Here is a 15,837-nt window from a genome sequence, read left to right as displayed (position 1 = left end):
CTAGCTAGATGTTTTAGATGTGTTTGGGTCCTGAGGCAATAAGCTGATTCATAAAATGCATCTTGCAACTTTCAGAAAGATGAACAAGAGGTCAGGCAACCACCTCTTCTATACCAACTATCCTATACAGCCTTTACACAACCACCCTGGCTAATATTTCAGCCATCAGAGAGAAGGACCACCTGGAAGACAACCTGGTATTCCCTGGTTTTAAAAGAAGCCCAGGGCATTTGTGCCAGGATCCCAGGGAGGGGAAAGTGCTTCAAATTTACACCTTCTGGGCTGCAGGGTAGCGTATGCCAATAAAGAAGTCACCTACTGGTCTGATGAGCAAAGGCATATGGCTTTAATGTCACTTAAGGCAAGGCCCCCAGAATGGTCCTCTGCTTATTCAGATCTCCATTTTCCAGTTTCCTTCTCCAGGGGGAGGGGGACAAACAAAAACAACAACAAAAAACATGCCTAAGTTCATGTCAGGACATTCCAGATTTACCCATGAGCCCAGGATCAAATAAACAAAGAGCTCTGCCAAGGAGCCTTCTCTTTCAGGAGGGGGAACTAGAAGGAAGTAGGATCAGCATAGAGTGAGCTCAAAATCTCATGAACTTGGTGAATGATGTGGCTACTCAGTGCCATGGCAATAGGAATGTCATGGTAGGTAGAAGTGACAAGAGGTAAATCATGAGAAACAAGCAAGAGATTCATGGGAATAAAGTAGGGACAAACATAGCCATAGAACTTGAGGAGTGAGGCCACTGTGGTCTGCAACACAGCAAGACTGTGCTAAAGTCTTCACAGAGAAATGGCCATGACAGCAGTGGTGACTTGCAAAGTATGGTGACACTCTGTAGGAAAACTTTTCTTCCTCCTCAGAATTTTACTAAGATTAAAGCAATCATCTTAGGTGCCTCTGACTAATTCTAGGTCTTTCTTCCATTAAAATGATTCGGTGGGGCACTGAGAACAGAAAAACAAGAGATGACCAGGAAGCAGAAATGAATTCTGTTCCAGAAGCATGGGCGGATGTTTACTTAGCAAGCTCGGTGAAGCTTACAAGGAAGCAGTTTTACAGGGTGCTATGTGTAGTATTTGATTTCAGGGGTAAAGATAACTCCTGAGCAAGGACAGGATACTAGAGGCCTGCCTGGGAACCTGAAAAGGCAGGGTATCAGCTCCTACCCCAATAGTGCCAGTTTCCCTAGCTTTTCAACAATTATAGGCCTTGGGAACTAAAATTCTCTGGACACAGTGAGCTCTCCTAGGCCTCCAAAGGATATGGGTCAAAATTTCAAAATGCACCCCCCACAATGCTTTCTTTTTCTTTAAAGGGAGGGAGCTAAACTTTGACCTATCCTTGTCCAAAGTGTGGACTGCATGTACTCTGTACTGGTCACAAACTCCATTAGCCACATTAATAGGCAAAAGTAGGGTTCCTGCCTTTTTGTTCTCCTATCAGGCCCATCTTGGGAAGATTGGGTCTTAGGGAAAACAGGGAGCTGTGCAAGAAGCTAACACACACTTGGAACATTTGGAGCCTGAGTTAAGTATTTCACATAAACTGCACACAAATCTGGTCTCCTGTGGAAGTAGCTAGCTAGGTACAAAATGTGGTAGGCATTTCCACTAAGAACCTGGATGCAGACAAATTACTGTGACCTCAGGAGGTAAAACATTCGTGAAGTACCTACTAAGTGCTAAACTAACACACAGTATAGAAGTACAGGAAATGGGCCAACACTTCAGACAGATTTGCCAGCTTAGTATCCTATAAGCATTCTCAGATTTGCATTATGGATATTAAAAAGGTCTACTCTTAAAAAGTTTGAATTCGTTTCTCCAGTGAACTAATAGCAACTGATTGATCCTCAGGCTAGCCCATAGAGGTCCAGTTTCTCCTTTTTTTTTTTTTTTTTTTTTTTTTAAGTAACCAACTATAATGTCTCCCAGCCAGGCATGTAACAAAGAAGAGAAGTAGACTAGGGTAGAATGTCCCATGAAAGTAAATAAATGTCAGTCTTTGCAGGCAGTCCCTCCAGCTCTGTGTGGTCAGAGATATCTAGAAATGGATACCACAGAGTCATGACTGCCCGATTTTTTCATAATAAAAAGGAAATTTAGCTTTATGTTAAACTCCTAAGTTTTCAACCACTACCAAAAAAAAAAAAAAAAGAAAAAAAAAAAACCTTGTAAAATCCACATACACCTACAAAACTTCCAAGGTGTTCATGGGTCCAATAATGAATGTGTAAAGCCAAGGAGAACAAGTACTGCCAGAGAAAAATGCAACAAATTGAAGAATATGGCAAAAAAAGAAAGTCAATATACCAACATTGCCATTTGAAGAAAACAAAGGTAATCAAAGCTTTCAGATCAATCCTTGATGGATACAAGTAGAATGCTGTATTAAAAAGAGTTGTTAAGTAGACATGATACCATTAAAGTGCCAGCATTTGTATCCCATCTTGAACTACTAGAAGTGGAGATGGATCATGTTAGTATACTGGCTCTGACTCCCACTGAGGGCTATGCCTGTAGATGTCCATAAGGCCAGAAGAGGGTATCATATTCTAGCACTATCCAAGGCATAGATAGGGTCCTCTATAGAAAACACTGCAGCCAAGAAACTATTCTGCCTCTTTGTGACTCAGTAACTTTGACCCTTCTTTAGAGAACTTGGACAACTAAAGCACAGGAAAGACCAAATTTCTCTATAGGTAAATATGAGCCTTTTGGTCTTTGTTCTGCCGCCAGAGTACCATGGAACAAGCTTGCTCTCCCAAAGTCTTTTGAGATATTTTATGGTAGCTCAACAAGGAGATACAAAAGAGAAATTAAAAAAGGAAGCAGGAAAAAGAAGCTAGAGAGAAAATTCCTTAGAATAGTTGATCAAAGTTTATACACCAAAGGAAAGTTAAAGATGTGTAGCATTCATGACAAAAGAGGCACAGCTGGGTAAGGCAGCATGGGAAAGTCCCGGTGTCCCTACAGAAGAGGAAGGCAGGTCTGAGGCCAGCAAGCAGGCACCAATAATCCAAGATCCACAGATTACAACCAGGAAATTGTAGAAGAAATGCCTATGACTCATGTTCCTAAGTGCAGAACATTCTTTGGCTCACTGGGGATTGGAAGGAGGAGTCTTTTTTCCTGAAGGATCACATATTCTAGATGTGACCCATCTTCTGTCCTCAGGTGCTATGCTAGATGGATATTCTCCACATTGCTTGTTTTTCGACCTTTTACTGAGGTTATAATAAAAAGTTTTTCATTTTAAAAATCATCCAAATTATCAGGCCTTTTCTTTATGGTAAGGGATTTCTTTGCCATCTTTAGGAACTGCATGTCTAGCTCAAGATCATGAAGATACTATTAGCTTGTACATGAAGTTTTGTTTTAACATTCACATTTATATCATTGTTGGATCATTATTTTTATATGGCCTAGATTAATTATTTCCACTAGCAGTGGTGTGTTTGTTTGTTTTATCAAAATATCTACCTATTCCCTGTTTCTAATCAGTACGTAAATCTCTTTGTCATAAAGCAGGGGTTTCAACATGTATGTATCTACTAGGCTTTCTATTCCATTCCTTTAGTCAAAAATAAAATAGAGCCAGCATGATAGCACAAACCTATAATTCATAACTTGGAAGGTAGAGGCAAGTGGATTGTAAGTTTGATGCCTACCTATGCTACGAAGTGTTATGTGCAAAGGGGAGTGGGAGGAGGCTTTGAATTTAGACCAGTGGCAGAGTGCTTGTCTAGTATATGTAAAGCCTTGTGTTCAATCGCCAGCACTTGAGAGAGAGAGAGAGAGAGAGAGAGAGAGAGAGAGAGAGAGAGAGAAGGAGAAAGGTGGGAGAAAAGTGTGCCAATTCTTGCAGTAGGGGTAACTATTATAAGGCTTAAGCAAACACAAATTTAAGAATCAATTGTGTGTAGTAAGCTACACATGGACAGACATAATCTGAAAAGGAAAATAGGAAGAGCAGAAACAAACTATGAAAAGCATCATAAGCTAAGGAAAGAAGGAAAAAGAAAGGCACAGGAAGAAAATGAGTCTTAGTTTATATGGGCAACAACGGAAGGATTTAGAATTCAGACTTAGAAGTCTAGAGATAACCTATACCCAAATCCCAATTTATACTACTTAGCTGTGCAACCTAAAGCAAGTCACCTTGGTCTGTCTAAGCCTTCATTTCCAAATCAGCAAAATCGGGATAATCTATCCTATAGAACCAGAAAGCCCAGTACTATAAGTACTAAAAAATTGCTGAAATTATTGATAGTGATACCATGAAGACTACTGGCCTACTGAAGCAATCTTGACTTTCCATAATTTATTAAGCACACAGACTGGTTAAATACTCCTGGCTCTCAAATAAGACAGGTATAAATTTGAATTCTTGTGTATTGTATTTACTAGTTAAATTTGAAAAACTTGATTAACTTTTTTATACTTCTAGCTCCAATTTCATCTGTAGATCAGGTTTTTCTTAGAGACAATACAAAATCACTCAGCCCAAAGCTCAACCCAAAGCAAGCAGTTCAACTGATGCCAGCTATCATTGCAGCAAGGAAAAAAAAACCAATGAATATGATAATTTTGTACATCTTACAAGAGCTTACCCACTAGTCCTACAATACCTAGCATTCTTGGATCTTCCATCCAAGTACTGACCAGGCACAAAATACCTTCTTCTTATTTATTAAAATAACAAGACAAGACAAACTGAAAAACAATGTATTCAGGCCCAAGACAGGTAAGATTTGAAGACAAAAGGGAAAAGACAGGATGATGAATATGCGTGGTAGGCATTCCAGGTTCTAAATTTACAAGACAAACAGAGTTGAACTCAGCAACACCATGAGCCCCTTATAGAATATGGGTAAGGCCAATATCAGAAGGAGGCATGCTTAGGGTAGGATCAGGACTGGGATAGCAGACACTGTGACCAGCGTTCTCTCTGCTCTTAAGCAGGTACTTTCTCTTGAACAGACCAAGTCACTCTCTCAGACCAGAAATCTAGGCTCTAAAGTGTCCTTCCTGCCCATGCTAATTCCCAGCACCTTATGTGAAAAATGAAAGAAACCAAAGGATCTAGGAATCCTAGGTCATTAAATGTTAATCCCTGGCCTTGTACTATTCCTTGGTTACAAGCAAAACCATTCTTGGTAAGGTGACCAGCACCTCCTATCCTGATGATACCTGAGGGTCATTGACCTGTATGGCCCAAAGGCCTACTTCCTGTGGGTCCCTTGGCTGGCTGCTCTTAAAATCCTGGTCCTTTCAGTGGCTGGAAATAATCTGCAGATATTGAGTATGGCCGGGCCATGTAAAGCAGAACTAGACATCTGTACTCCTTGCTTCAACAGTGGACTACAGCTGGCCCCATTGAACAGACTAGGGTGCAGATTTGAAGGTCTTGACCACTATGGGTACAAGAAGATGTTTCTAGGGCACATAGAAACTAGACAAATGAATATTCTCCAAAATATGTTGACAAATGTGATCAGACAAGCTTAGTGACATGTGATTTTAAAGTGGAATCTCTTTCCTATTAAAGAAGAAATCCAAAAAGAATCTAAAAAAAAAAAAAAAAAAAAAAAGAAGAAATCCTTTCTTTCACTGGGTCAAATCAAGACATCAAGACTCAAGAACACATACAGCCCTAACTTCAGCTTTAATTCCATACTACTTTAGTCTTAATCCAGGGCAGCATTTCCAAACCCACAGCCTAAGACAGAGGATGCAAGATTTATCAACCAAGGCATAGGGCCTGGCTTTCAACAACCAAGCATAAGCTTGAAGAGCTAGGTCAGAGACAAGAATTCGAGGGCCAAGGCCATCAACTGGACAGAGGAGGACCTATAGACCATCTATAATGTGATAGCACAATCATTTAGGGTAGTACCCAGGGTATATTTATATAATAATATTCACAATGTAAAAAATCTTATCAAAGGACGGTTCCTCAAATTGTGTAATGATGTGAGGTATGTTCTAAAGTTTAAGGGAAGAGAGCTGTTAACCATAGTAAGGGAATCTCATGATTACATACAGAAGAAATATGATAGAGAAATACTCTTCCAGAGAGTTCTACTCTCTGGATACCCTCTGGGATGTTATTCTTAAACTAGGCTTAAGAATCTTAAGAATCTTACTAGTTGGAACATCTTCTGGATATATGCCCAGGAGAGGTATTGCGGGATCCTCCGGTAGTACCATGTCCAATTTTCTGAGAAACCGCCAGACTGATTTCCAGAGTGATTGTACAAGCCTGCAATCCCACCAACAGTGGAGGAGTGTTCCTCTTTCTCCACATCCTCACCAGCATCTGCTGTCACCTGAATTTTTGATCTTAGCCATTCTGACTGGTGTGAAATGGAATCTCAGGGTTGTTATATTCATAGAAGCCTTATTTATAATAGCCAGAAGCTGGAAAGAACCCAGATGCCCCTCAACAGAGGAATGGATACAGAAAATGTGGTACATTTACACAATGGAGTACTACTCAGCTATTAAAAAGAATGAATTTATGAATTTCCTAGGCAAATGGTTGGACCTGGAGGGCATTATCCTGAGTGAAGTAACCCAATCACAAAAGAATGATATGTACTCACTGATAAGTGGATATTAGCCCAGAAACTTAGAATACCCAAGATATAAGTTACAATTTGCAAAACACATGAATCTCAAAAAGAATGAAGACCAAAGTGTGGACACTTTCCCCCTTCTTAGAATTGGGAACAAAACACCCATGGAAGGAGTTACAGAGACAAAGTTTGGAGCTGAGACAAAAGGATGGACCATCTAGAGACTGCCATATCCAGGGATCCATCCCATAATCAGCCTCCAAACGCTGACACCATTGCATACACTAGCAAAATGGTGCTGATAGGACCCTGATATAGCTGTCTCTAGTGAGACTACACTGGGGCCTAGCAAACACAGAAGTGGATGCTCACAGTCAGCTAGTGGATGGATCACAGGGCCCCCAATGGAGGAGCTAGAGAAAATACCCAAGGAGCTAAAGGGATCTGCAACCCTATAGGTGGAACAACATTATGAACTAACCAGTACCCCAGAGCTCTTGACTCTAGCTGCATATGTATCAAAAGATGGCCTAGTTGGCCATCTCTGGAAAGAGAGGCCTATTGGACTTGCAAACTTTATATGCCCCAGTACAGGGGAACACCAGGGCCAAAAAGTGGGAGTGGGTGGGTAGGGGAATGGGGGGGGTATGGGGGACTTTTGGGATAGTATTGGAAATGTAAATGAGGAAAATACCAAAAAAAAAAAAAAGAATCTTAAGAATCTTCAAAGGCAGAGCAGCAATGCCAACTATATGTTGAAAACTAATTATCTCATTTTAAACTTCTCTAATACCTTGTGAAATGACAGGCAAGGCGCACACACTAACCTTATTCTGAAAACTTCAACTTCTTTGGAGGCCAGGGTGAACATTTAGAAAAAGAATGACTGACCATTTATCACAGTGAAATGCACAGATAACATAAAGTAGTGTGAGGAATGCTACCACTGGCAGAGGCAGATGATCTAGGAAATGAAGTGTAGCCAGCTCTTTGGGCTCACCTGACTTCAAAACAAGATGGTTCAAGTCCTTCTGCCTCTCTAGATGAGTACATGGACTTCACTGGCTTGTACCTTCTGGAGAGGCAGAGTTAAGGAGAAGCTGAAGACATAATTAAGAAGTTTCTGGGGGTCTGAAGCTTCTATGAGCCCAAGTTATAGGGCAGGAGCTGGAAAAAGAAAGCAGAAGGTATTGAAATGCTAAGCCTGGGATTCACCAGTCTTCTTACTGAGAAAACCTTTACCTAAGAGCCATAGGATTTTCTTGCTCATAAAACCTTCCTAATCAAAACCTTCACAATGATCCTATAGCCACAAAACAGCAATCACATCGAGGTTCCCTAGAGCACCATTACCATTCCTGCACTAAAGTACAATGATCTATTCTTTTCCAAATGGTTTAGAGTGACCTGCCAATCAGAGCCTTTAGAATCATTGGATTTGGGCTGAAGATACAACATAAGGCCCTGTATTCAATGCACAAGCCTCCGATTTTTTTTTTTTTAAGAATTCAGGTGTTTTAAAGGAATCTTCAACATCATTTGGCCTTACCTGGTACCAAGACAAGAATTAGTCTTGCATTTGTATCAAAGGTGAAAGATCGTGAGTGGGTTATTAGTCTTTTGGCCTAACAAGTTCAGCACACTCTTCCCAGTGCTGCGATGAATGAGTCCATGTAAGTAAAGTACTTAGGATATTTGCTAAATGATGTTTATACAAATTGTTACCACTGCTACAGAAAAACTGTAAGGTTTTGCTTATATGTGAACACTGTGGAATCCACAAAAGGAGTGGCCACCTGACACCTCACTCAAGGCTTTCACTGCTCTAAAAGTAGTACCCTTCAACATACACAGTAATGTGTTAAAACTTCTCTCACCTCCTCAGGTCTTCAAGCATTCTTGGCCAATCAGCAGCCCTCTTGTCTACTTCTCCTCCTCCTGACTGGAACTAAGAATAGGACAGACTTCTGAAATGGTATAGGCACCTAAGGTCTCACAGATTCTGATCTTCAGCAGAGCTACTCTGTGGCTGCCTTGGCTCTCCCTTCTAACCCTACAACCCCACTCAATCTTTGCCCTCACCCTATCTCATGCTCAATGGTAGAGTGCTTGACTAGCATACATAAGGCCCTAAGTTAAATCCTTAGGACCTAAAAAAAAAAGCCACTGCTAATTCAGTAAGAAGTACACTCTTTTCTTTAGGTTACAAGTTTGCCACAACACTTGTTTTCACTTCTCCAAATGCCAAGATAAAATCCAGAATTTGATTTATGACATGGCATCTCATATCCCATGGAGCTCAGCTGGTGCCTCCAGTGAGTTTGGAGCTTTGCATTGTAGGGCCTGGGCAAGCTTTAGAATTCTCAGTCTTCCCAAAGTTAACTTAACTACAGGTCCCATGAGCACTTGCTAAATGGGACTTCCCTGTCAAAAGACAGCTCATATAGCCCACTGGGAATAGCTACAGAGCTCCTTCCATGCTATACTGGTCCTCTGAGATTTCTACTATTGTCCCCTTCCTTTGATCAGAACCTCTTTCTCTTCCAACTCTCACTTCTAGAAAGGGTCCCCAAGCAATAGCAGGAGGACCAACCTATAATGCCACAAACCCCAGCACTCATATTATCCTCTAGAAGATTCTGCTAAAATTATCTTTTTTCCCACAAGAATAGTACAAGGCTAGCTTATCTCTAGGAAATGTCTTATTTGACTTCCTTTTCCTTTGCACCAACTCCAGGCACAGACACAGAAATCAGTCCTGTTACACTGATGAAAGCTCAGAATCAAACCAACTCTTACCCAGCAAATCAAACCCTTGAGATTTGAGTAGCTCCCTATGCCTATACACTATCATTTCTGCTAAGGAGACAATATAATGCTAAACTTACATGATAAGGTAGTATATGAAGGAAAGGAGCAAAGGAAAGACATTCTTAGTTTTAAAAAACAGGTGAGAAGACAGAGCTTCACAAATCTTTAGATATCCTGGGTAGTCTGAAAGTCTATTACAAGCCCACAGAGACCCAAGATCAAAAGGCAGGAGAATTCTACACTTTGCTGCCTTGGTCCTGGCATTTCAGAACTCCACACTGAAACTCAGGTCCTTCTGGCATTTGGAAGGTAAAGTGACCACACAGAACAAGGTCCAAGGTTGTCCCTCAAAGATGACTGTAGGTGGCAGCTTGAATGGACTGGTGAGCTCTAAGTACCTCCAATGCCTAAGACAAGGCCAGACATACAGTGTTTGTTAGTGCTGCTACTGAATCCAGGACAGAAGGGAAAAAGAGAATCAAAATTAAATATAAGATATGGTTCATAACCAAAGGCATTCCTAAAATAGCTTCCAGAGCTAACATGATTTAGGAACAGTTATAAAACAGCCTCACTGCTGAGATGCTTCTCATGAACCTTAACTGTGTCTGATAGACCCCAATGTTTATCAAGTAGGCCACAACTATCTCCAGCAACCATTTATTGGATAAATGGACCAGTAAACATGGGAATGAGAACACAGGACAGTTTCTTTGGGGCTTACTAATAAACATTATTTTCAGAATTATAAAATGCCAAGGATATACTAACTAGACACTTTCAGCCTATAAGCTACACCTTTATATTTTAAAAAAATGTGTTCTAGCAAGCTGCCCCAGTATTTCACTGTCTCAAGACTGCTTCGCTTGTCTCCTTTTCACTTACACAGAACAAAGTAAGAAATTAAAATAAAATTGTGCCTCGAACAAGATGAAGAAAAGTTTCGCCATGGCATACTCCCTGCTTTCAGTGACTTGGAGGTTGCTGAGGCCCAGATTAGTCTCTCAAGACATAGCCATATCCCTGAGGCCTGTAGAAGGAGCATGGGCAGAGGCTGCCTTCCTCATAATCCCCCTTGGGGGCCCACAACCCTGTTCCTCACTGATACTTGACACTAGGAATATGGGACAGTGGAAGTCTGCTTGTGTAGAACCCTTTCGATGTGTCCAACTTAATCTCACGACCCTTGCACATGGATTCTGTCCTTGCCCCTCTCGTAGCAGAGCCCTTAAATAAGACCAAGCACTTAACTTGCTTCCCCATGCTTTTTATCTAACCAAACAGCAACTTTCTCATAATGAACATGGCTTTATGATTCGCTCCACATTGGGTCTGCTGCAAATATTTGCCACCTCATACAGCTAGGTATATCTAGGTCAGAACTACCAACCTGTCATGGAGGCACAGTTGGCAATCACCACGCAGTACTTCACAGGCTGTGCCCTTCTCTGATTAACTGTTCCCTATTTACATATCTTACAACCCCAGGTGTGCACCAGTACTAAACATGTGCTTGTATGTGTGTGCTACACACACACACACACACACACACACACACCCACACACACACATACACCATGAGTAAAACAATACCTCTGAACCTATCTTTTGTAATATACTTTTAAGTAATTTTTATTTTTCCTAACGTACTTAAAGTAGTGTGTGAAATACTTTCATGGCAAATTATAATTTACTCTTTTAAGGATGTATTGTGAAATATATAAATATAAAATTGTTCAATTTACAAGTAAGCAAATGAAAAAAACAAACAAATCCCAAAATCAACCAAATGGCTTAAATTCCATAAAAAACTTAATCTGAGACTTTTAAATCTAAACCCTCTTCTCTGACACACACGGTATGAGAGGAAGCTCAGACTGTGGTGGTAAGATAAGAGGTCAAAAAGATTCACATTGGCTGTACTACATGAAGCCATCCATGAAATCTTCTTCATCCATGAAGCAGCACTAATAAGATCTGTGGCATGAAGCCATTGTGAAAGGCTAAGATGTAGGTGAGATATCTATGCATAGTGTTTGGCATGGTGCCCAGCCCACAATAAACATTTAATAAATGTCTGTTCTTATCACACACCACTGCTTATGCAGAAACAATGGTATTCTCAACTCTGTGTGTCAATTATAGCAGATTCCTGTATGTAGGAGGCACTAATTGAAGTCTAATAGAAACTTTTTATGTGCCAATATAGCCTTTTAAGATATATCCCTATTTTTCTGTTTACCACAAGATGTCAGGACAGAACTCAGTACCATAAGTAGGAGGTATGGCCACTTCCAAGCAGCCAGTAGAAGCTGGGACCAGGCTTCTGGCCACAGCCACCATAAGGATATAGAATTCATCCTGAATTTAATGTATTCCAGAACCAGTAAGACAGGTAAAAGCTGGGAGCACTGTGGCCAGGCAGAAACAGAATGAGCAACCAGGCAGTAAGTGTCTTCTAAGAAGTGTCTCCTTAGTTAGTCTTCTCCAATTCCTCCTCACACCATCCTCCTCAGGGATCTAGCTTCTGGGGCTTGGGAACAGGCTTGTCCTTGGTGAGAATAACAAATAAAAGCACATGGCCTACTTCCAGACGCTTCACTTAAGATGAAAATAATAGAAACACAGAGAGGAGGGAGAGTGAGAGGGACTAAAGCAGCATTGGGTCTATGATACAAGCACTAATGAAGCACATGGTGTGGTAACCTGGAAACATGCATGAGGTATGTCTGAGTAGGACATAGAAAAGTATTGGGCCTCGGAATAGTCAGGGATAGGCATGATGAGGTTACAGTTTGCCGGCTGGTTTCCTCTAGCACTGAGCTAAGGAGGAGGGAGAACAAGAGCAGGCAGCATGTTCCTGCCCACACAACTCGTGACTTATAGCCATGTGTCCCAGAACCCTCCTAACTACCTTGTTATGGCCAGGCTCTCTCCTACAACCCAGTCTAGAAACTTCTATCAGCAACTTTTCTAAAATCGTGACCTTTCACTTCTTTCCTGTATTCAACTCTCCAGTGGCAAACCTAACTGCTATCATTTGGCCCTAACATTTTTCCTACAAATTGTCTGTTCCAATGCCATCTCGATTTTTCCCGCTCATTTCTGCCTATATCCTGAGGTCATGGATCCTTCAAAAATTGTTTACAGAGTGTTCACTAGGCAACAAGCATTGCGGTAAGCACAGGGAATAAGAAGTGTAAGACATATCTTATAAACAAGTCCATGACTACATACAAGTCAGAGAAGCCCACCAATGATACATAAATGGGACAGACAATAAGAGTTACTGATATAGATAGAGTACTTAGGATTAATAAAGCACTATTTTAAGCCTGTCTGTGAATATTCAATACTTTCCATGATCCTACGTGGTAAGTATTATTAGTATCATCATCACTTGAAGATAAGGAAGTTGAAGGAAAAGTCAACTTCAACTCAAACTCACACTCAGTAGAGAGATGCTTACAGTTCCTGTGTTTACTGCAGCACTAATCACAATAACCAAAATTGGAAATTAACTTACGTGCTGAATGATGGAGAAATGGATAAACAAATGTGGTATTTATATACAATAGTATACTAGTTAGTCTTAAAATAATTTAATACTATCATTTTTTTATAAAATGGATAAAATTGGACACCATAATTTTATATGTAAAATAAGAAAAGAAAGACAAGTACCACAAACTCTCAATCATAGGTAAAAATCTTTAAAATTGATAGAATTAGAGAGTAAAACAGTGATTTCCAGGATCTGAGAGGGGAGGAGAGAGAGGAATGGAAAAAGGATAATAAATGGAGTGGCATGGTTCAATGGGAAGAATAACTTGTACCAGTTTATAACACAGCAGGATAATTATAATCTATAGCAATTTATTGTATATTTCAAAATAACTGGAAAAGTACAAAGATTTCCAATACATAGCATAGTGGTTTGAATAGCTTTGGCCTCCATAGACACATTCATGTGCTTGAATGCTTGGCCCACAAGATACTGTTAAGAGGTGTGTCCTTGTCAAAATAGTTGTGGCCTTGGAGGAAGTGTGTCACTATAGGGGTGAGCTTTGCCAGGCTTCTCGCTGCCTTCTCATCAAGATGTAGAACTCTGGGCTACTCCTGGACTGTGCCTGCCTGGATACTACCAGAATTTCACCTTGATGAACATGGATGGAACCTTAGAACCTATAAGACAGCCCCAATTAAATGATATCCTTTATAAGAGTTTCCTTAGTCACAGAGTCTCTTCATAGCAACGGAAACCCTCACTAAGACACATAGAAATAAATGCTAAATGTTTGAGGACATAGAAATGCTAATCATCCTGATTTGATCATCACATGTACATTAAGTTTAAAAATTTCTACTCTGTATTCCATAAATGTAAACAAATGTTCTATCAGTTTAGAAAATAAAAACAAATCCCCTCTAAAGGAATGCAGGCTCCTTGGACACAGGGTATACCTGAGCCATGGAGATACTGAATAGATTTGTTATGTATTTGTGTGCTGCCCCTCTCACCCCCACCTCAGACTATGACAGCTGGCTACTCATACACATGTCCCCTTCTGCTTGCTTCTCCTCAGAATGCAAGAGAGAACCCTTTGGATCTTATTTCACTTCATATCTCACATAGCTCATCTATCTAGGAAGTCCTTAATTCTATGATATTCTCTTTGGGAGGTAGAAACAACCAACTAGATTTTGGCTTTATTATTAGTATGGCTACCTGGGCCTTAGAGCTTGTGTCTCTTAGTAAAACCCAGGCAGCCTTTTTCTTCTTCACCTCACAGTAGAAATTCCACCTAAAAGTCCCTGTGCAACACTCAGGTCAATGGACAGCTCCATCCTGAAGCAGTTCCAACCAGTCCAAATAGAAGGTCCTCTTTTCTCTTCTTTGTTTCTGAACAGCCTTATGGGGGCTTCCTGAAGACTGGCTAGGCTATCACATGGGGGACAGGTGCATTGTGATGTCACTGTTTACCTATGAGAATCCCTGGAAGGTGATCTCCAAGGTCAGCATTGGTATAGGAAGCTATGGATACTGACACGGAAGCATTTCAGGAGTTCTTTCTGTAGATAAGCTCTACAATAGGACTATTGTTTTGCAAACAGCTAAATTTGCAACAAGGAGAATAATGCCTATCACATAGAGGCCTTCACTAAGTACCTGTGGAGTGCTACCACCTCACTCCATCCTCAGTAAAGTTACATATGTTTACTAAGGACTTTAAAGTTAGTCCAAGGCAGAACCAAGTCAAGTCCAAGACTTCCCAGATACAAATCACCATCTAAGCAATCATACTTAACTGAGTACCTGAAATGTACAAGATATTTAGGATACCACTGAAAACAATTCTATGATTACAAAACTGTTTTGGTAAACCATTTTGGTTATGTACCAGGCACTAGGGACCAAAGCTCATGGTGTTAGCAATCAGGCACCTCTACAGCCAGCCCAAGGGATCCAGCAACAAGACATGCTATCACTAGCTGCTGGAGAGGTAACACATTTCCCACTGTCCCCTCGTGTCTCACCTCCACATTCTGTGCATATGCTACATCCCCTGATGAAAGGCCCCATTCCTCCCCCCCCTTCACCCTTCGTCCCTTTCCTCTCACATAAGACCTGTCTCATGGTGTGACTTTATGATTCTGCCGCACAGTTCTAACACAAGGTCCTTCCTTAAGGACCTGTATGTGCAAGTCCAAGTGCATTTATAAATTCACACATACGGAGATATAGATACATACGCACAAATGAAAACTCAAACACATGCTATGTATATGTAACCAAAAAAAACCCTATGCACTTTTTGAGGCAATCAATAGGCAATATGTAGAATTAAGAGAATGGAATGGCTGATAAATGCAATAGGAATCTAGACGCTAAAGAAATCAGCAGCAGCAGTGAGAATCCATGAGAAGGGAGATGCTAAAGACCCAGAGGAATTCAAAACCCTCCATGAGACTAGACAGAGAAAAGTCAAACTAAGTTGTAGGCAGAAGCCAGATGTAGAAAATGGCAGAAACAAGGCAACAGTGCAAGCTGCAGTCCTGAAGTCTAATGACCTGATCTCATCTTCCCTTTCCATCTCCTCCTCCTCTTTACATCTTCTTTGAAAATTTATACTTATTTTATTGTTTTATATTCCATACCTCTAAATAATATGTTGTTTAAATATAATGTTCCGTATTTCTTTTGGAAACCACTGTTCAAACATCCTCCTGCAGATGGGAACCTGGAAATGCCCAAAGTCTCTGAATTAGTTCAAAGAAAATAGGGACAGACCCTAGATCTCCAGGTATTGTCCACCCACTGTATTAAACTTCACAGGTGTAAGAGGGTCAAAGAAAGTAGCCACTGGAGAAGCAGAAGCATGAGGGCCAGGTATCAGTGTCCCCACAGGTAAGGCTAAGTTCCTTGTGCTCC

Source organism: Mus musculus, chromosome 1, assembly GCF_000001635.26.
Source record: "Mus musculus strain C57BL/6J chromosome 1, GRCm38.p6 C57BL/6J".
NCBI classification, from domain to species: Eukaryota; Metazoa; Chordata; class Mammalia; order Rodentia; family Muridae; genus Mus; species Mus musculus.
The sequence above is the reverse complement of the archived record's forward strand: the minus strand, read 5'-3'. Positions refer to the sequence as shown.